The 22,699-nt window shown below is 48.7% G+C and overlaps 1 non-coding gene across 1 annotated transcript; it reads left to right on the forward strand.

Moving 5' to 3' along the window:
* The first annotated feature begins 17,194 nt into the window (after positions 1-17,194).
* Trnap-ugg (transfer RNA proline (anticodon UGG)) lies at positions 17,195-17,266 on the forward strand. Its single transcript has one exon. It is a non-coding gene; the product is annotated as a tRNA-Pro (tRNA).
* Positions 17,267-22,699: the final 5,433 nt, after the last annotated feature.

Here is a 22,699-nt window from a genome sequence, read left to right on the forward strand (position 1 = left end):
CACTGACCCCTGTGGTGTGCCGGCGCTACCCATCTCAATCTCTTAAGAGACAAGGTCCCCCACGGTGATCTTTGCCTTTCTGCTGGTTAGGAAGTCAGGAGCATACTTGTAAGTTCTCCTTCCTAATCCTAGCTCTTCAAGGCTGCTGAGTATTGTCTGACGTGTTACACTATCAAAAGCTTTCTTTAAGTCTAGACCGAGGATGGCTCTAGTGGATCTGCCTGGGTTGTATATGATTTGGTGTTTAAGCTGGATCATAGCATCCTGCGTGGAAAGATTCCTTCTGAAACCCAGCATCGTGGAGGGAAGCAGGTCTCTGTCCTCGAGATAGTTGGTTAGTCTCGCTAGGACTGCATGCTCCATGAGCTTTCCAACGCAAGATGTGAGAGATATTGGTCTCAGATTTTCCAGCTGTAAGCGCCTGCCTGGTTTATGTATTAAGATGACGTGTGCTGTCTTTCAATGTTGTGGTATTTTTCCAGTTTTCCAGCATTCATTGATATATCTGTCAATTTTGTTATAGACTCATTATCTAGGTTCCTGAGTACCTTATTTGTGATTCCGTCTGGTCCGGGTGCTGATTCAGTATTAGGTTTTTGTGAGGCTGCCCTTACTTCTGCTTCAGTAATTTCCCTGTCAAGTTCGTTGTTGACTACTCCTGTATAGTCTGGGTGTATAACCGGTCTAGCCTGAGAGATATATTTCTTTGTAATCTCCCGTAAAAAGTCTTGTTCTGAACCTCCATAGGCATGAATTACCTTGTTAATATTTTGCTTGTATACCGCCTTAGTTTCCTCTGGGTGTAGCAGGCACCTGAGAAGGTTCCATGTCTTTGCTAGCCCTAATTGATTGTCCATGTTACTACACGTCTCCTCCCATTGCTACATCTTTATTGAAAATCATGGCGGGGTCTCAGGGTGGCCCCTGTTGGGGGAGACTCCCTCAGCCCAAGTGACGATTTTCAGTTGTTTGCTGAGATCGGCCGACAATCTTAAGTAAGGCCTTCCAGGTAAGTTTGGAGGGGGCTGGCAAGAGCGTATTTGGGGGAGGATCAAACCCCTACATCCCCAGAGGATGTGGTCTTGTGTTGCCAATTCGTTCATGTTACAATTTTGACATAAGGGGTTAAATTCTCCATTGGTGATAATCGCCAATCTGTGTGGACCGAGAAAAGAATTTGTTTGAAGCTGGCGAAGGACGGTGGCCGGCGCTCTGGTAAGGTTCCGATGAGGCGCCGGGAAAGTGCGCCTCATTTCTTTATACAAGTTTGGGATTTCATTATATGTGGTCACCACCTCACCCAGAGAATATGAGTTGGAGCGGCGCGCCTCCCGCTTGTTAACCCTCGGGCGATGCGGTGCACCTCCTCCTTCCCAGGACTTCCACAGTGGGCGGGGACCCATACTAGATTAATAAGTCTGTCCGCTTTATAAAAAGTGTGGTAATAATTGTTTAAGATTTTCAGCGTAGTTTTGCTAACAGTGTCTTTACTGTAATTTAAGATCGCGCTTTTGAAATCGCTCACGATTGTATGAACGAGGTCGTTCGTGATGGCTAGAGCGATCGCTCTCTCCTCCGCCTAAAGGGCCGAGAAGGCCTCCACCGAGAAGGCCTCCACCGGAGAGCATGGCCGCTCTCCTCCATGACGGAGAGCGGCCATGCGGCCGCTCTCCGTCACTACGCTCACAACGTTTCAAAGTTTCAAAGTTTATTTGTCAATAGAGCATATTGCCACGACGCTATCTGTGCCCAACCACGCTGACGACAAAGACGACGACCTCGAGCTTGCAAGCGAGGTGCTAGAGAAGACGAAGTTTTTGAACTGAGCGCTTTGTCCTCATTCGAAGTAACACTGACAAGACTGCGTTGCCGTATTCCACAACTAAATTTTTACTTGCACAGATGTGGTCTGGCGGCATCACCATTATGCTACCTCTGCAATGAACCAGAATCTATTGATCACTTTTTACTATCCTGTCGGCGGTTTTCTAATCATCGACAACGATGTTTAGAAATCCCCACTTCGTAATCTAGGACTGCCGTTAAGCAGTTCAGTTTTACTCTCACTTGGAGCCACGGTGTTAGGATATGGCCACGGGAATGTTTGCCGAGCCATTTATAACTTTTTATGTGACACAAAAAGATTGCCTTATTAATATTTTCCCATTGTTACGCGATTGCTTTATTTATCCTTCAATAAATTATAGCTTTAGCAAATTCAAAAAGTAATGTCATAAAACCACAACTATGTTATTATTATTATTATTATTATTCAAAATCTACGTATTTCCTTTGCTGTATTTAATTTATTATTAAATTCATATTACTATTCCTATTCAGGCAAGGCTGACTAACTTAGTAAACACTACTAAATTCTTTTATTATTGCTTTATTTCTCATTTTGAATTACTCATTTATTTTTATTCTTATACTTATGTATTTATAAATTAATTTATTTCAAATTTCTATCATAATACCACCCGGTTCGTGGCCTATCCCCCTCAGTGGGTTGTGCCAAGTATTGAGGCATCATCATCATCATCATCATCTCATTGCCTCAATTAAATACCGCTCTTCGCTCTTGTCTCCAGTGAGCCGTGACACTGGTGGAAGTGCTGGGTATCGCATCCTCGCCTAATGATTGGGACGACTCCGGCGAGTAGCCCTGCATCCAGCCCTTCAAGACATCATCCACGCGTCGAGACACCTGTGCACCGCGCAAGCCGCCGCCTGCAAGGTCTGTGCCCGGAATTCGGTCCCTTGCAAGGAAGTTTATCAGCGACCGCACCGACTCAGGAAATGGCGCTTGCAAGTACAACACAGGTGACTGTTCAGAACAATCTAGTCCCCAAAAGCTTCCGCGGTGACACGTATGAAGACGCCGAAGACTGGCTGGACCAGTACGAACGCGTGGCTAGGGTCAATCAGTGGCGTCCAGACCAGAAGCTTTCCAATGTGTACTTCGCTCTTGACGGTAGCGCAAGGACGTGGTTTCAAAACCGCGAGGCACATTTGACAACGTGGGACGAATTTTGCCGTCGGCTAATTGATACCTTCGGTAGCACTGATCGCCGAGATAATGCACAACGCCTTCTCGAGTTGCGCATTCAGAAACCCAACGAAAGTGTCTCCATGTTTGCCGAGGACATGTCTCGTTTGTTTCGCCGCGCGGATCCCAACATGCCTGATTCGAAGAAGCTGAGCCATCTCATGCGCGGCGTCAAAGAACAGCTATTCGCTGGTCTCGTGCGAAACCCGCCTACAACAGTGGAAGAATTTATTAAGGAAGCCACAGCAATTGAGCGGGCGCTCCAGCAGCGTAGCCGGCAAAACGAACGCCTAACTAACGATGCACCTGCAGGAGCCGCAGTTCTGGCAGTGACCGACGAGACCTCGCTGCGTCAGCTGATCAGAGACATTGTTCGCGAGGAGATTGCGAAGCAAACTGCGACACCGAAGGAGTTTACTGTTGCTTCGGTCGCTGAAGTTGTCCGCCAAGAAATCCGGCAAGCATTTGCATCTCCTGAGCCACTCCCTGAACCGTGTCCCGAGCCGCGCTTCGAGCCACGCTACGAGCCACGCTACGAGCCCCGTGCATATAGCTACGCAGACGCTGTCCGTCACCCTCTTTCTACCGTGCCAGTACAGCAGTACCACCAGCGGCCACCTACTGCTGCCTGGATACAGAGAGAGCATTTCAGGCGACCCCAGCTTCGCAGGACCGACGCATGGCGCACTGCTGATCGCCGACCATTGTGTTTTCACTGTGGCGAACCAGGGCACATTTATCGTTTTTGCCCTCATCGCCAGGGTGGCATCCAGGAAATGTCACCTGCTACTCCGCGACAGTTTCCAGAGAGAAATGCACGCTTCGACGACAGCATCACTCGGGAACAAGGCAGCTCAGCTAATCTCCGGTCGCGCTCGCCGTCTCCGTTACGCTATTCTTCGCCGGACCGTCGCAGTTTCGCCGACGTGGTAAGAGGCCGCTCTCCAAGCCCACGGCGGGGAAACTGAAATCAGCGACCTCCGGGGGGAAGGTTGCAAGTCGTCGAACCGCCGAAAATCCCCCATTACTGAGCAAGGAGCAGAGCAACCCGGAGAAACGGAACACCGACGAATTTGTGAGTGCCGACCTACTCTTAACGATTGATGGACACGACGTGACGGCTTTGGTTGATACTGGCGCAGACTTTTCGATAATGAGTGAGCAGTTGGCAGACCGGCTTAAGAAAGTCAAAACGCAATGGACGGGCCCTCATATTCGAAATGCCGGGGGCCAGATAATGACACCTACAGGAAAATGTACTGCACGACTCCAGATAGGAAATACAGCTTTTGTCGCCTCTTTTATGATTTTAAAAGAGTGCTGCAGATCACTCATCCTTGGAATGGACTTCTTGCGGGAGTACGGCGCCGTGGTTAACATACGGGATGGCGAGATAACCTTATCGAACAGTATAGACACGAGCCACGACGACGAGCGCCAACGTACATCGTTACGTGTCACCGACGACGACGTCTGCATACCACCACTATATGCAGTCTTGTCTCCGTCAGTTGCGGAGAACAGTTTGACAAGGACGGTGTAGCCGAACAATTAACTCCACTTCTGTTCCATCAAGGTGTTGCTATCGCTCGGGGTATCGTCAGCCTAATCGGTGGTTGCACAGAGGTACTACTGACAAATTTTACTAATGAACGCCGGCACATCAGTAAAGGCACCGCTGTGGCATACTTTGACGAAATTGACCACGTTCAATACTGCTTTGCTGTCAAAGAGGAATCAACCACCGATACGATGCCACATGCACCCGTCGTCGACGTTGACCCAGGTTTAGCGCCGCAACAGAAACAAAGTCTCAGGGAACTGCTTGACCATTTTAAGGACTGCTTTTCTACAACGTCCCGAGTGCGTCAAACACCACTGACGAAACACCGCATTATTACGGAGGAAACAGCAATACCCATCCGGCAGCATCCGTATCGCGTGGCTGAGAAAGAGCGTGAAGCAATACAGCAGCAAGTCAAGAAAATGCTAGAAGATGATGTCATCCAGCCGTCAAAAAGTCCTTGGGCGTCACCCGTGGTACTCGTTAAGAAGAAGGATGGTAGCCTGCGGTTTTGTATCGATTATCGCAAGCTCAATCGGATTACGAAAAAAGACGTGTATCCCTTACCACGCATCGACGATTCCCTCGACAGGCTACGGCATGCTCGGTACTTCTCGTCAATGGACTTAAAGAGTGGGTACTGGCAAATAGAGGTCGATGAACGGGATCGCGAAAAGACTGCTTTTGTGACGCCTGATGGGCTCTATGAATTCAAAGTTCTCCCTTTTGGTTTGTGCTCCGCCCCAGCCACGTTCCAAAGGCTAATGGATACCGTTCTCTCTGACCTTAAGTGGAAGACTTGCTTAGTGTACCTAGACGATGTGATTGTTTATTCTGCCACATTTGATGAACATCTCAGACGGCTACGGTTAGTTCTTCAAGCCATACGGTCCGCTGGGCTTACTTTAAAACCTGAAAAGTGTCACTTTGGCTATGAAGAACTGCAGTTTTTGGGTCACGTTGTAAGCCACACAGGTGTCAGACCTGATCCTGAGAAAATCGCAGCTGTGGCAAAGTTTTCAAGGCCTACGGACAAGAAGGCAGTCAGACGCTTCCTGGGCCTATGCGCATATTACCGGCGATTTATTGCGGGTTTTGCACGCATCGCCTCACCGCTGACTTGCCTAACCAGAGAAGATGTCGCGTTTGTGTGGGGCGAGGAGCAGGAGGCGGCATTTAACGAGTTGCAGCACCGTCTACAAACTCCACCTGTTCTTGCCCACTTTGACGTGGATGCGCCCACAATGATCCACACCGACGCCAGCAACGTGGGTCTAGGCGCCGTCCTTGTTCAGCGGCAAGACGGCGCTGAGCGAGTCATCGCTTACGCGAGTAGAACACTGTCACGTGCCGAATCGAACTACTCCACCACAGAGAAGGAATGCTTGGCTGTAGTATGGGCAGTTACCAAGTTCCGCCCGTACATATACGGCCGCCCATTTCAAGTCATAAGTGACCACCATTCTCTCTGTTGGTTGACCAACATGAAAGATCCATCTGCACGTTTGGCACGCTGGGCCCTACGGCTTCAAGAGTACGACATGACAGTGGTCTATAAATCGGGACGGCAGCACTTAGATGCTGACTGCCTTTCCAGATCGCCGATCGAGTCGTCAGGCGGAGATGATGAAGAATCCATAGGCTTTTTAGGAGTTGTTGATGCGGCCACCATCTCTCAACAACAACAAGAGGACCAGGAGCTCGCTTCTGTAATTGATTTCTTAGAAGGCCGCACCACAAACAAGCCTGGATTGTTCTCAAGGGACCTGTCATCATTCTGCATACGCAACAGTGTTCTTTTTAGAAAGAACTTCTCTGCAACAGGGAACAGATATCTACTAGTCGTCCCTAAAACTCTCCGCAATGAAATATTGCAGGCCTGTCACGATGAAGCTACCTCAGGCCACCTCGGGTACACAAGAACATTAGCGAGGATCAAAGAGAAGTACTACTGGCCACGGCTTGCAGCACAGGTGAAGCACTACGTTCGAACGTGCCTTGACTGCCAGCGACGAAAAGTACCACCTGCGAAACCTGCCGGACTATTACATCCTGTTCCAGTGCCGGAAACGCCGTTTGCACAAATTGGGATGGACCTTTTGGGCCCATTCCCGATATCTGCCGCCGGAAATAAGTGGATCATAGTTGCGACAGACTACCTTACGCGATATGCAGAAACCAAGGCACTTCCGAGCAGCACAGCAGCCGAGGCCGCACAGTTCTTCATTGAAAACGTCGTCCTGAGGCACGGTGCTCCAGCGGTCATCGTAACCGACAGGGGAACCACGTTCACGGCTGAACTTTTGCGAACTGTACTAACGCTCAGTGGCACGGCACATAGAAGGACGACAGCCTATCACCCGCAAAGCAATGGACTTACGGAGCGCCTCAACAAGACTCTCGCAGACATGCTGTGCATGTATGTCGATGTGGACCACAAGAACTGGGACCAAATATTACCCTACGTCACGTTCGCTTATAACACGGCTCGGCAAGAAACAACAAAAATGACACCATTCAGTCTCCTCCACGGTCGAGAAGTGACTACAATGCTGGATGCTATGCTGCCTCATGATTCCAGTGATTCCGAGACTGACGCCGCAGATTTTACAGCGCGCGCCGAAGAAGCAAGACAGCTCGCGCGCGTTCGCATAACTGGCCAGCAAGAGCGAGATGCTCGACGTTACAATCAACACCATCGATGCGTCGTCTACCATCCCGGCCAAAGAGTCTGGGTTTGGACTCCCGTACGCCGCCGGGGCCTCGCGGAGAAACTTCTACGCCGATACTTCGGACCATACAAGGTTCTACGACGCCTTAGCGACGTCAACTATGAAGTTGTTCCTGACAGCCCATCCTGCTCGAGGCTCCGTATGAACCTGCCTGAGACTGTGCACGTGGTGCGCATGAAACCTTATGTTTCTGAATGACATGGGTACTCTCTGGTTTGCTGATCACCGGGTGCTACCCGCCGAGCATCGGGTCGATGCTCCTTATGGAGGGGGCAAATGCCACGACGCTATCTGTGCCCAACCACGCTGACGACAAAGACGACGACCTCGAGCTTGCAAGCGAGGTGCTAGAGAAGACGAAGTTTTTGAACTGAGCGCTTTGTCCTCATTGCCTCAATTAAATACCGCTCTTCGCTCTTGTCTCCAGTGAGCCGTGACAATATACATACATAAATTCTGACCTGCCTAAGCAGTTTCAAAGTTTCAAAGTTTATTTGTCAATACAGCATATACATACATAAATTCTGACCTGCCTAAGCATGTTGTGCTTGTTGGCTGGTCAGGCAGCAGGTGGAGAATCTTCTAAAAATAACTTCATATACATGCATTTCATGTTATACACGACATTGCCAATAAATTTGACAGCGCAAAATAACACATACAAAACAAGTAAATCTATACGCAAGGCAATAAATTTACGCACCACTGTCTTAAACTAGTCATCTTTCTTTTGTGGCTTGCAAGACATAAATCATCAGGAATTTCATTAAACATAGCTGGTACATAGTAATTGCGCATCTTTTTACCATAGTTACTATAGACCCGACAAACCGTCGGGTCTATACGTATTTCGGTTTTCGGTTACCGTATCTTCGGTTACCCTGCCCCGCCGCATACACACAGGCAACAGAGTGGTCGTCCTTATACTTATCCCACAACTGCTTTGCCCTGGCCGTACGACGGTTGTCGTGCGTTCCTGTGAGCATGTTTTTAGGAATAGGTTTAATGATGAGTTGTCGTCTTGTGATTAGCGGCAAGGGGGTTCGTCCCACAGAGGCGATTGGGGGATTCAGGCCCAGCTAGCTTGTCTAGAATGTACCTGCCGGCCCGTGTAGCAGACAGGTGGACAATCTGGGCCGTTTTGTGCGCCTCCATTAGTTCTTCTATAGTGTACTGTATTCCTAATCTCAATAGTGATCATCGGCTCGGGGACGACGACGAAGTGCCTGTTTGATAGAACGCTTCTATCTCTGTTCCTTGCATTTTGATCAAGTTTTCCACGTTTTTCGGGGACGCTGCTCCCTGCCTCGTGGCAACGGACGCGGAGCCTTCCACAGGCCCGCCCTGCCTGAGGTCTGCTATGGCAAGCTCCCCGGGGAATCAACGCGCCTCGTCCAGCACCAGCGAGGTCATCAGCGAGGCTCGCTGCCTTGTGGCTATGGACGCGGAGTCAACTGCGGTGACACCCGGCCAAAGGTCAACCATGGCGAGCTCGTCGAGAAAACGAGGTTCCTGGTCTACCCCCAGTGAGGACACCGAACTGTACTCGGTCGCCGGCGACGACTCGTCGGATGACAGCTTTGAGTCTGTGATGAGCAGGAAAGCCAAAAGAAGGTTTCTCAAGGTGTCTTCACCAGCGAGGACATTAACAATGAAGACAAAAATTGAACGCTGGCCGCACTCAGTCCTCTTCGTACCCGAGGACTCCTCCGTCAGCCTCCGAACGCTTAACAGGCAAGCTCTCTCCATGTTCCTCGAGGGGGTGGCGCCGAACGACATAAGGGAAGCTCGAATAAACACGCGAAAGAATATCCTCGCTGTGGACGCGACAAATTGTAGCGCGTTGGACAAGCTTCGGAAAATAACCGATTTGGGAGGCATCAAAGTCCGACCGCGTGTACCATTGGACGAATCCAGCATGGCGGGCGTCATTTACGACATTGATTTGGCCATAGCGAACTCGGATCTGCCAATCCTCATCAAACCAGTGACCGAAGGAGTTATCATCACACATGTGCTCCGCCTTGGCAACTCCCGCTGCGTGAAGTTGATATTCAAGGGCGATTCCATTCCTTCGCATGTCAAGGTTGGCCACTTCCGACATGCTGTTCGCCCATTCGTGCCCAAGCCACTTCAGTGCCATAACTGTATGAAGATCGGCCATGTCAAGGGCGTCTGTACAAAGAGTACGGTTTGTCCACGCTGCGCTGAGTCGCACACTGTGGACGCTTGCCGCGCAACACATTTAAAGTGCAATAACTGCGATGGATCCCATGATGCCTCATCCAAAGAGTGCCCGAAAATCCGGAGAGAAATTGCCGTGCTTAAACAAATGGTCCGAGACAGCTCATCCCATAGGGAAGCTGCTGAGACTGTACGACGCCGGCGTAATCGTCGACGCAAGCGTACAAGACGTGGTGTTAATCATACGCAAGACGCACCCAACCCACTACCTTCGAGTGCAAGTAAGCATACCAGCACGAAGAGGATTGAGACTGACAAATCTAAAGCCGCGGAAGACTGGCCTGCGCTTCCGCGCACACAGCCTGCCAAGGAGCCTCCCCGCCTGATGTCTACTTCCACGCACACTTCGGTGGATGAAGTACCAAGGGTTGACCGACAGATCATACCGATGCTGCGGTCCCTAATGAATGTCATTAAAGAGCTACTGACAAGTATTGCAACCCCAGCCGCTCGAAGTGGCCTGCAAGTGCTGGACGCGCTGAGCCCAGTCCTAGCAGCCCTCGAGTAGAACCTTGGATGGCAATCACCAATCGTTCCGCCAAGAGGTCAGAGAGGCATCTATTATCCAGTGGAACGCCAGAGGACTTAGATGTCGGATGCCTGATTTTCGTCAGTTTGTACATTCTAACCGTTTCCCAATCATCGTATTCTGTGAACCGAAATTATCAAACCCAATCCGTCTATCCGGCTACGAATCAATCATGTCCTCAACTTGCAGCGAAAGCAGCAAGGTCGTTGTGTTTATTCGTCGGGAGCTTACCTACGTCGTTCAGCAAGTGCCACCTCATGATGAGAATCAGTATGTTTGCCTGACTGTTAAGAAGAAAAAGGTAGCCTTTACACTGGTGGGTACCTACTTATCCCCTTCAACCCGGTTTGATAGCAAGAGACTTGAAGACATCTTGACAGCAACCCCTGGTCCATGGATTATCACAGGAGACTTTAACGCCCATCATCCTATCTGGGGAAGCTCTAAAATTAACGCAACCGGCCGACGATTGGCTTCATTCGCATCTGACCATGGACTGTCCCTTCTTAATGATGGGAGCCCTACCTTTCTACGAGGCTCATCATACAGCAGTTGCTTAGACTTGGCTTTTGTGTCACGTCGCTTGGCTACTCATGTAAAGTGGTTTTTAGACATTGAGACACATGGGAGTGATCATATCTCCAGTTACCTTAAGATCAAGGGTTTGGCCAGCTGCCATTCGCCAAACGCAATCCGGCGAATTGACTGGTCTACATTCGAAACCAGCATGGAAGAAGCTTGTCGCAACGGTCTCCCTTCTGGCCTTCAGCAAGCTATCAAGGAGGCAACACAGAATGCGATGTGCACGCTGAAATGCAATCCAAGGTTCTCCGAATCCGACGTGGAGTTAGAGCGACTCCGTGCGATTCGTCGGCGGGCCGAGCGAAGATACCGACGCACTAAGTCCATCCATGATCTCAGAATAGCCAGACGCACGCAAAAGAAAATCCAGCGCCGAATGGCCAAACTGGAATCTCAACGGCGGGCAAAATTTTGTGAATCCCTAGACCCCCGAAAATCTCTTTCTCACATATGGAGAACCGTGCGAGGCCTACGTACGTCTCCCGAACAACGCATGCCATTCAAAGCCTTGGCACTTTTCCAACGTCGAGAGGACATCGAGGTAGCGGAAGATTTCTGCAGAAAGATTGCAGGTCAATCAACCTACACAGGCCCCCTTGGTACGGATATCATTGAGCCGCATACATGGGACTCACGCATGGACTTGCCTTTCACCACCGAGGAGCTTGATGCGGCTCTTGCTTTGTGTAATCGGCCGTCGTCTCCTGGACCAGATGGCATATCGTACCGCATCTTGTGCCACCTGGGTGAGCGAGCGCGAAATGCCTTGCTGGATATATTCAATGAATCCTGGCAGGATGGAAACGTTTCTCAAGAATGGAAGACAAGCCGCCTGGTGCCACTCCTCAAACCTGGCAAGTCACCACTCGAGCTCGCGTCATACCGCCCAATCGCGCTGGCAAGTTGCGTAGGGAAGGTGATGGAACGCATGATCCTTGCCAGATTAGAGTGGTACCTGGAACGCTACCAAGTTTATCCAAATGCTATGGCCGGCTTTCGACGTCTCCGCTCCTCCATCGATAACGTCATCGATCTGGTCACGTACGTCCAACATCAAAAGAGATGTAAACGATTATCGGTCGCTATGTTTCTGGACGTAAAAGGAGCTTATGACAATGTTGCTCATGATGCCATACTTGATGCTCTGGAATCGGTTGGCCTTGGTGGCCGCGTGTACCGGTGGACCCGCAACTACTTACACATGAGGTCATTCTTTGTGCAGACCGAGTACGGTCCGACGTCTCTACACTGCAAATACCGTGGTGTTCCTCAAGGTGGCGTCTTGAGTCCCACACTATTAAACCTTGTTCTTGTCGGTCTCGTGGAACGCATACCAAACGCTGTCCATATATCAATGTATGCCGATGACATCTGCGTGTGGACGTCAGGTGTAACACGTCCTCAGGTGCGCGCGAGACTTCAAAAATCTGCGACATCAATATCGGCGTATCTCAGCGAACAAGGCCTCCAGATTTCACCTGAGAAATGTGCGCTGGTCGCGTTTACGCGGAAGTCAATGACGCCTTACGCCATATCCATCAATGGGCAAAACATCTGTTACACCAGGACGCATAGATTCTTAGGGGTGATCATTGATCGAGACCTCAACTGGAGTCCCCATGTGACCTACCTGAAGAAGCGCCTAATGGCCATTTCACACGTTTTCAAGTTTCTTGGAGGGAAAACGTGGGGAGCGTCAGTACACGCAATGTTACAACTATACAGGGCACTGTTTCTCGGATATCTGAGATACAGCTTACCTGTACTGAGCAATACCTGCAGAAGCAACATCCGCACAATCGAAAGTGCTCAGGCGCAGGCACTAAGGGTTTGTCTTGGATTGCCACGATGCACATCGACAACGGAAACAATTGCAATAGCTCAAGATTACCCAGTGACAACTCATATGACATTGGAAGTGCTCAGAGCACACATCAGGCACATTGCCCGCTCCCCTTTCCATCACCTCGCCACTCTGCCGAATGACCGACCCAATGCCTCCTTTTGCCAGGCGATATCGGCGTACCGTGACTGCCTCCCTCGAGATTATACGCCTGCCGAGAGACTGCTATCACCTCCTTGGTGTTTGGCTCGTCCGTAAGTTCGACTCTCGGTACCAGGGATTCGAACGAAAGCAGGACTCTCGTCCCCAGCTCTCAAGCAGCTATCTCTCCTCATGCTGCACGAGACATACAAGGACCATTTTCACATTTACACTGATGGCTCGACAACTCTTGACGGATCTACATGGGCTGTAATCTTCCCCGCAAAAGCTGTGACCCTTCAGTTTCAAACTTCTCACCAGACAACGTCGACTGCGGCGGAGCTTGCTGCACTTCGCTGCGCACTTCACATAATTCACGAAGACTTACCACGAAGATGGAGCATATTTACAGATTCAAAGGCCGCCCTGCATTGTCTGCTATCCGCTCTACGTCGTGGACAACAAGACCAACTTGTGCTGGAAATAAGGCACCTTTGTCACCAACTGGCAGAAAAAGGACATGACATCACTTTTCAGTGGCTCCCAGGCCACTGCGGCATCATGGGCAACGAACAGGCCGATGAAGCTGCGAGGAGGGCTCACGAAAATGCTGTGAAGGAACCCATCCCGCTATCAAGAGCCGATGCAGTAACAAAGCTTCGCATAATCGCGCGTGATTCCACACGAGCCATGTGGAACACACCTGGTTTCCAACATACTCGACTGCACCGCCTGGACCCATCCCTCCGACTACGCATTCCATCTGGACTTCCTCGAATCGAGACAACTGCTCTCTGCCGACTGTGGCTTGGAGTATCCTTTACGAATGCTTTTGCTTGTCGCATCGGAATGGCCGACAGTGCTGCCTGTGATACTTGCGGCAGCGAGGAAACACTCCAACATATCCTGTGTCATTGTCCCCGCTACAGCTCCCAGAGAGAGTCGCTCGTAACAGAGTTGGCACGCCTCGACGACCGGCCGCTTTCTGAGGAGACGATTTTAGAATGCCGACTGATACGGTCTTCACAGCAGAAGGCGACGAGAGCGCTACTGAAGTTCCTCCGGTCAAGCGACCTGTTTGAACGACTGTGACGCTCCTGAGTTCCTTTGTGTGTGTGTGTATGTGTTTTTTTTCTTTATCTCCCTCTCTAGGTGTGTGCATTTTTCTTTATTTTTCTGTCTCCCCTTACCCCTTCCCCAGTGTAGGGTAGCAAACTGGATATTTACCTTCCGGTTAACCTCCCTGCCTTTCGCATCTCATTTATCTCTCTCTCTCTCTCTAATCTCAATAGTCTGTCCGAATTGGTATATTTGGGTAGCCCCAACGCTGTTTAGTATGCTAGACGGATTAAGGCGTTAATTTTGTCTCTATCCAATCGCCTTAGGTGGCAGTAGGGGAGGGAGTACACTATGCGGCTGATCAGAAAGGCCTGAATCAGCCGACATAGGTCCTCCTCCCTCATGCCTGTGTGTCTTGTTGCGATTCTTTTTATCAATCCGCACATTTGTCGGATGGAATCCCGGTCGCGGCGGCCGCATTTCGATGGAGGCGAAATACAAAAACGCCCGTGTGCTTGCTTTGTAGTGCACGTTAAAGAATCCCAGGTGGTAAAAATTAATCCGGAGCCCTCCACTACGTCATGCCTCATAATCGGAACTGGTTTTGGCTCGAAAACCCCAGAAAGAAAAAGAAGATCCCGCGACCTCGTGCTTAGCAGCGCAACGCCAACGCCACTAAGCAACCGCGGAGGGGGAGGCTAGCCAGGTTTATTCTAAAATGATTATATCTGGATTTAACTGAACGGTGAGACGCGAGAAATCTGTGGAGGCTGCAAAAAGTTAATGACAGTGCCGGTGTAACACCTTTAACGATCCTGTGGTGCAGATAGTATTGCATTAGAAACAACCGTCGACAAAATACTCTCCTTGAGGACCTAAGCATGTGCATACGTTTGTTCTAATTCTGAGGCGACAAGGAATAAGCATGGTTTAATGGGCACCGGCTATGTTTCTGAGCTCGCGCATCGACTTCAACGTTAGTGGAGATGCGCAAGTCGAACGTGGGAATTCAATCATAACTCGCCGAAGATTGAGATATCTCCCGGCTGTCATCCGAAGGAAGTGAACTGCCGTGATTGATATTGCTTACTTCTTCCGGAGTTGGTAGCTTAGAAATGACAAGAGGATAAGATGAAGTTATATTTACCAGGTTAGCCATCTGAGTACTGATTAGTTGGCATAAGCATTCTGAGAGGCTGGCGACTAATCGGTCCATCGATTTTGCCATTGCCTTTTCAAGCGCAGCTTCAACTGTATGCGCAAGGGTCGCATCCGGGAAAGAAGTTTGACGTGCGGTAACTCCAGCGTACGCGTGGGTCCTTTCCTTCACAATCGTCATAGGTTAGGTGTCGGATAGTTTTAGATGCGAAGCATCTTATGGTCGGGGCTATGTCACTCCCTCCGTCCCTCCATACATCCGCCGTGCGGCGTCCACACCCCTACTGCGCATGCGCATCCTCCTCCCCCTCTTCTCCTTGTCTCATCTCTTCTCCTCTCGGCATTCCTCCTCTGCTCTCCGACGCTCATCTCCTCTCCAGATTGCGCAACTAATGGCAACACATGCGGCTCCGCGCGCGATAATGCGAAGCAGCTTAGGTTATAGGCGCGACGGTAGGCGCCCCAGAGGCACGGGCAACAGTCACCAACGCCGCGCGCGTTCGGTGCGAACGCGGGAAAAACGCCGACGCGGTCGACAACAGTTCTGCGCGTTGCTGGTGCTGCTGCATGTCTAAGTTTATACAGGTGATAAAACTACCTTGAGTCGACCCCATTGCTGCTTCGCATACTACTCAGGGTTCCCCTACGGGAAGATGATGTATTTTTTTTCACTTGTGCTTATTGCACACAAACGGGACAGTTTGAATAGTCAGCTGTGTTTGCACCATCAGAGAGGTAACACTTCTTATCTTGGGCAATGCAGTCGATATTACAGTGGCCATCACCACATCTGCCACAGCGAAATCCAGATTTGCACCCGCCTGCTCTATGACCACATCGCCAGCAATTACGGCATTCTAGGGGACGTGAAGCAAGAGGTTCAACGCTGAAGACAAGGGGTCATGCTTTGATTACCGACGGCCACCATGTAATAATAATAATAATCTTTATTTTCATCAGTTCACTGACAGGAAAGCTGCGGGTAAAAGCTGCTCTTTGTAGAGGCAGCTTCAACTGTATGCGCAAAGGTCGCATCCGGAAAAGAAGTTTGACGTGCGGTAACTCCAGCGTACGCGTGGGTCCTCTGCTTCACAATCGTCATAGGTTAGGTGTCGGATAGTTTTAGATGCGAAACATCTTATGGTCGGGGCTATGTCACTCCCTCCGTCCCTCCATACATCCGCCGTGCGGCGTCCACACCCCTACTGCGCATGCGCATCCTCCTCTCCCTCCTCTCCTTGTCTCATCTCCTCTCCTCCCTCCTCCCCCTCCTCTTACAAATATCGCAATAACTGATTCAGAGGGGGCCGCAATATTTTCCAGAATGCGATTACAGCGGTAAACTGTTACAACTCCTGCCATGGCGAGCTTCTGCAGGGTTTCAGATGAAGTTAGTTGAAAGTCAACTCCGTAGCCGAGTCCCTTGGGGCACGCAAGGTGTGGTGATATAAACGAATTCATCTTGCGACAAGCAAATGACGAGCACTTCAGCAGATTTCGTAAGCCTGGTCTGGCGACCTGCACACTATTCCACAGTGACCGAACTGCCTGACATCGGTGATGAAGTTGCTCTTGAATTGCTTTGGGCTCATTCAACCTAATGGAACCGTTACCCGAGGGCACCAGCACGACGGCAATGCTGCTCACTCCTCTGTGAAGAAAGGCTAACAGAGGTAATTCATTAGGTATGAAAGGTCCAGGTTGAACGCCCCTGCCCAGGCATGTTCCTGGACATCAGTGCGGCCTCAGATGCACCGCTGCAAATGAAACTGATTCAAGCTTAAGTGGAAAGGAAATGAAAGCCGGAAACGAAATTGACGAAAAACTATCCGACACCTAACCAATCCCGCGCAGAGTAAGGCCAAATAGAACGCGTCCGCTGCGACCACACCAATCGACCTTGACACCAAAACTTCCTCGGAGAAGAAGTATTCCACGGGCTATGGTCTTGTCCCTTCTCTGGCAGTCAGCCAAGACTTTACGATAATGTAAGCGTGGGCAATTGTCGGCTGACCTCGGCTCGTTGTTTTATAGGTATTATTCTCGCTTTGGGTGCGAGATGTCCCGGGTTTAGATCCCGGGAAGCCCGTTATTATTATTTTTTTGTTGCGAGTCAGCATGTGAATAAATCTTGAAATATGACCAAACTATAATTATTCATTTTCTTCCCATTTTGTTCCTTTTCGATTCTTAGCATAGATTTGACTAAAGATGCCCACTTCTTTGTCTTCGTTTTGGCAGTCAGCCGAGATGTTACGATAGTGTCAGAGTGCCGTAATCGATAATTGTGGTTGGCTCGTTGGTCTAGGGGTATGATTCTCGCTTTGGGTGCGAGAGGTCCCGGGTTCAAATCCCGGACGAGCCCGTCTTTCTTTTTGCGTAGGTAGGCATGTCAATAAGTAGTTGTATAAAACGAAAGACTATTGTTTTTTTTCCTTTACATTAAGTTACTTTTCTCTTCTGAGCACAGACGCGACCAAAGATGCCCACTTCTTTGTCTTCCTTGTTGCAGTCAACCAAGATTCTACGATAGCGTAAACATGCCGCAATTGCCAAGTGTGATTGACTCGTTGTTCCAGGGTGTAATATATTCCTTGACACCGGAAAAAGATTAACAATTAGGAAAGCGTATGGACAGAAAATGGGCACTGTCAACTACTTCCCTTGGGTGCCCTCGGAGAGCACCAGGCATACTTAAATCGCACACCACGTCAGCCGGCAGATGCTTTCTCAATCGCAAATGGCACATTGTGCGCAGAAAGGGGTCACGCACGTCTCGGCAGAAAGTAAACCTGTTCAGTAGCTGCTTCACAAAAAGATGTGACAAGCCCAGGCCGCCGTCTTTCACTCGCCAGTAATGTTCGAGCGGCACACCTAAGTGTTTAGCTGGTGATTTAATCCATCCAATGCTGGCGAACGTTTGCGGTGTTGACTGCCATTCACCATGACAGAAACCGAGTCACTTAATCCAATTTTTGAATGCTCCCTGTTGTGTTTCCCGAAATGTTTAGCAATCGTTGTTACTGTAATGCTTTCTTTCGATGTACAGCAAAATCGCTTCATCATATGCATATGCTAAGAGTTCCACTTCGGCTTCCATGTGTTTGAAGCCACTTATACTACAGTTTGAATGATTGCTTAACAAAAGCAATCTAGATAAATGGCAAAAAAAGCGGGCTTAGAGAATATGCCTGGCGCAGGGAACGCTCTATTTTGATGGGTGACCCCACTGTTTATTAACAATCAGCCGTGTGGAGCAGTTCCCATCAGCGATGATTGATCCTTGATTCACATGTTCAAGAACTAACAACAAAATATCATGCGAGACAAAATCAAATAACTTTTCCAAATCTATCTGCAGAATGGCAACCGCATATTGAAAATCGTCACAGCATTCGAAGACGCCTCTTATCGCGTGTATATTTGTGGCGATATTGCGTCCGTTTGTTACCACAAGTCTGGTGTGGTCCTACAAGATCCTTAATGACCGGCTGTAGTCGGCGTGCAAGTACTTTTATTACAACTTTGTAATCCGTGTTCGTTAATGAAATGGTCCTGTGTGCTGTGACCATTCTCAACATTGCTTTTTGGTCCGCTTTAGGAGTAAGCACAGCATGGTCTTCAGAGAACGACGGTGGTAAATCGTTGGTCGCAAATGTCTCGTCCAACACCGCTTGCAAAAAAGTCACCAACTCGTTCTTGAACGCTTTATGAAAATCCGCGCTAAGACGATCCGGACCTGGCGACCAATTAGGGCTCAGGTTATCTATAGTATTTTCTATCTCCGCAGGGGTAATGGGTGCTTCTATAAGCGACTTCATTTCGGCTGATAGCTGAGGTATACGTGAACGGTACTTTTCTCTGTACCCTTCGATTCCGGCCGCCTTGTATGCAAAGAGCTGCTCCTAATGTCGGTGAAAAGTCCGATGCGATGCTCTCCCGGTGACTCAATTCCTTGGCCATTCTATTCAATCACTTCTATTTCGTTGCGCCGGGCATGCGTCTTCTCGATACCTAGCGCCAGTTTCGTGGGCGTTTCCCCACGGCCCATGCTTCTGCTCTGGCTCAAACTAGCGTCCCGCGATATTGCGAATTGCTCTACCTGTTGTTTTATCTTTAGTAGATCATATATAAACACACCTGGTTCCTCGCTTTTCATCGCAGCTATTTTCTGCAACATTGCTTACAGCGCTTCTCCTCTTTCATCTTTCCTCGGTATTTTAACACGCTGATTTTTTCGATTGCCTGAAGTGTAAAGCTTTGTTTTAGTAGTTCCCAGTCTACACCTATGTTATTGTTACCTTCAAGTTTAACATGGTTTGTTGCTTCAGTCACAAAACTGATAAAGAATACTACAGAAAGAAGTGCCCTGAAATTCCTTAAGTATTAGACTTTTATCTGTAGTAAATGAGGATAGGACTTCCTTTGGACCTAATTTTGTTAATAGGCCTCCACTGTTTATGTGGGCTGGTATGGCCGGGTTTTTTTCTCTTTCTTTTTTTGAGGCTGACAGACTACTTTTCCAGGACGGTGTTTCCAAGTTCACTAATGTAATTAAAGGTCAAGAATGCCCCCGGATTGGCTGACGAGGATTGAGCCCCTCGAAACATTAAAAGAATCTTAAACATGACATGGCCAGCCACAATGTGGCTGACCGCACAATAATATACGCATGCAAGCTTGAAAGGATGTTATATGTATATAATTATGCAGTGCTTTCATAGGGAAAGAAATGATACCCTTTGTGCTTGCTACGTGAAAGTTCCGGCAACGAAGGAAAAAAAAAAAAAGGCCCTTTGGTCTAGGGGTATGATTCTCGCTTTGGGTACGAGAGGTCTCGGGTCCAAATTCCAGGACGAGCTCGTTATTTTTTTTTCCTGTCAATTGGCATGTGAATAAATATTTTAATCGTACCAAAAATATCCTTATTCTTTTTCTTTTCATTTTGTTCCTTGTTTGTTCTCAGCACAGACGTGACTGAAGATGCCCACTCTGTCTTCGTTTTTTGCAGTCAGCCAAGATGTTGCGATAGTGTAAACGTGCCGCAATAGTGAAGTGACCTCGACTCGTTTGTCTGTGGTGCGGCTAACAGCCGACGAAGCGTTGACTCGGGGACTCGCGGAACGAGAAAACAGCCATAACATGCTACAGTGTTGTTGTACGAGACAAAGAAACAATACGACGAGCTATTTATCAGCAATACTGCGAACTGCTAGAGCATGAGCGTTTTCGGCAGCAAAGATTTGATCATGAATCCCTGCTACTATATATATTGTCAAGCCTTGACAGTGAAGTAGCGGAAAGGCTCGAGGAATCAATCACTGTCGAAGAAATTAACTCCATATACTCATATTCCATTTGTTTATACCCTGAGGTACAGCGTTCCAAGCCGTCTTTGAATGTCATCCCTTTAATTGGCTTAGTGTACTTCGCTTAGTCATCCCTCTTAATTCAAAAGGTCAAAGATTCGACTCCCACCTACGGTCGTGGGTTTGAGTGCCTTAATAAACTCTATTTTAATCAACAGCGCGTTAATTTACTTCGCCTTCATTAACACCAAAGGTCGAGGGTTCGTAGCCTTTTTGTACCTTTAGTGTCGTCGACGCGTTTTCGCTCAAGGTTGACTGACATAATAAAATCTCGTAGCTTATTATGCAAACGCTTAGTAGATGTACGTCAAAAACAGGCCGAATTCAAGACCGCTGGTGAGGTGGTTTATCAACGGTGTAAGCTGCCACCTTCGCAAAGTATATGTAAAATGCGCTAACCATCGAGGAAACTATATTTAGTGACCGCAAAGCAGTTCCTTTGAGTCACAGATACTGATAAGTTCCTCTCCGCCGTGACGTTACGCACATGAACTGACTTGTGCTTGTATAGAGGTTCTCCTAAATGTAAAGCAGCGCAGTTGGCACTGCATTATAAGGTTGTCGACACATAGTGTAGTCCGCGTTCCTCCGTCGCGTCACTAGTAACTGACGGAGAAACCATTAGACCACCTTTAAAATACGGTTCCACATTCGACGCCAAATGGTAGAAGCCATTTGCCGCGGATCCAAATAGACACTTAAATGTTTACGTACACATGTATCAAACAACTTTTGCTGTGACTTTCTGGGACATACCGCTAAATTTAGCGGGAAACGAAGTGAATACAACTTGGCATAGCCTGCAAATACATAGGACCTGGCAACAAGCTGGTACCAGCTTCACTACGTAGTTAGAACGTTGTGTCATAATTGAATTGAAATACACAAGAAAAGTACACTTAAGCTTGTTGCATAAGGCATGCTTATTATATGTGAACACATCAAGAACATGTACTTGTATACAGTAGACTAACCCCCGTATTCTTAAACACGCCTTCACTCAGCGCTTCTCCTCGACTCAGCCAAGTCGAGGCGACGAGCGTTCCTTCACTCAAGGCGCCGTTGCGTTTCATGAACACTACTTCACTTTTCCTCCGCCAAGGAACACCTTGAAAATGCGCCCTTGACTCGAGTGAAGTGCACCGACCGAGAAAAGCGTCTGATATTGAGGCTATTCTTAAATGCGCTTAGCAAAGGCCCAATTATTTAAGACAGATATGTGTTTCCGTTAATTTGGCTTCGTTATCAAATGACAACACGGCGCAATGCACAAATTTAGCTCGGCAGCGCTGCCACTGTTAGCGTTCGACTGATAGATCAAGCGGGAGCTGTGTTTGAGGTCTGGCAACGATCGCACCCCAGCAGCTGAGCATGGCGCATGGCTGAGAAATAAGAAAATTTGCGCCCGCACTTGTCTGCTGCTCATTGTTTCCTTGTGCTTAATTTGCGCTTCACGTTGCAGTTGTTAATCGTGGTTATTATGGATGATGTTGTCCGTGTGTGTACTGTGATCGAGCCGGATTGACTTCGAAGGTTGCAACGCATGGAACGGCCGATGGGCAGCTTTGTTTAACTTCAAGACCATGTGCTGCTGAAAGCTTTCTGAAAGCAACAGGACAAAAAATAAGGGTGAGTGAGCAGTTTCTGCATGGAAGCATATTACGCTGTTGCGGTTCTCGTGAAGTTGCCGCCGCGCTATCAATAAAACGTGGCCAATGTATCCAAGCATGACTGGCTCCAGTTGCTCATGCTGCGGGCATTAGCACCCGAAGCAGACTATTCGAGGCAGCATAAGATTGTGCGAGACGTTCCCCTTTTTTTTCGCATTGGAGCTTGTGGGAGATTCGGCGCGACAATCTGTTATCGGTTCAGTTGTTTAAACATAAATGCACAAGGCACCGCTCCACGACTGTATCCGATGATCATTCCACTATCGCGTAGGAAATATTTCTGTAGAGAAGAAGCAGTTGTAGTATACATGTGGCAGAATGCATATCGTTGTTTGCGTAGCTCCGGCAGTTTTAAGGAAACAAACGTTTTTCAGTCCTGTATTTTATTTTAGAAGCCGTGGTGGTTAGTCGGTTTGTTCAAATTGTAGCACACGTCGTCAGTGAACCAGCACTGGTGCCTGCATTTCCAATGCTGCTTCACTTCCCATATACGCTCCGCAATCTTTTATTCTTCCGAAAATTCACTTCTCAGTAGTTCATTACCAGCATTAGTGTTTGTTCGTCTTACCTTTTTCAATGTGCTATGTCGTAGCATCTCCTGTACGTTCCATAAACTGTGCTTTCAAGTTCACGCAACGCCCACATTTTTTTTTTAGTTGTGCTATGTCTTTTCGTTTCAGTTGCTTAGCTGCACTGAACTTGGCGTGCGAACGCCCTATGTGCACATCATTTTTGGTATTCTGCTGCAGGATGTGGGCC

The sequence above is a fragment of the Dermacentor silvarum genome, chromosome 1 (genome assembly GCF_013339745.2).
Source record: "Dermacentor silvarum isolate Dsil-2018 chromosome 1, BIME_Dsil_1.4, whole genome shotgun sequence".
Taxonomy (NCBI): domain Eukaryota; kingdom Metazoa; phylum Arthropoda; class Arachnida; order Ixodida; family Ixodidae; genus Dermacentor; species Dermacentor silvarum.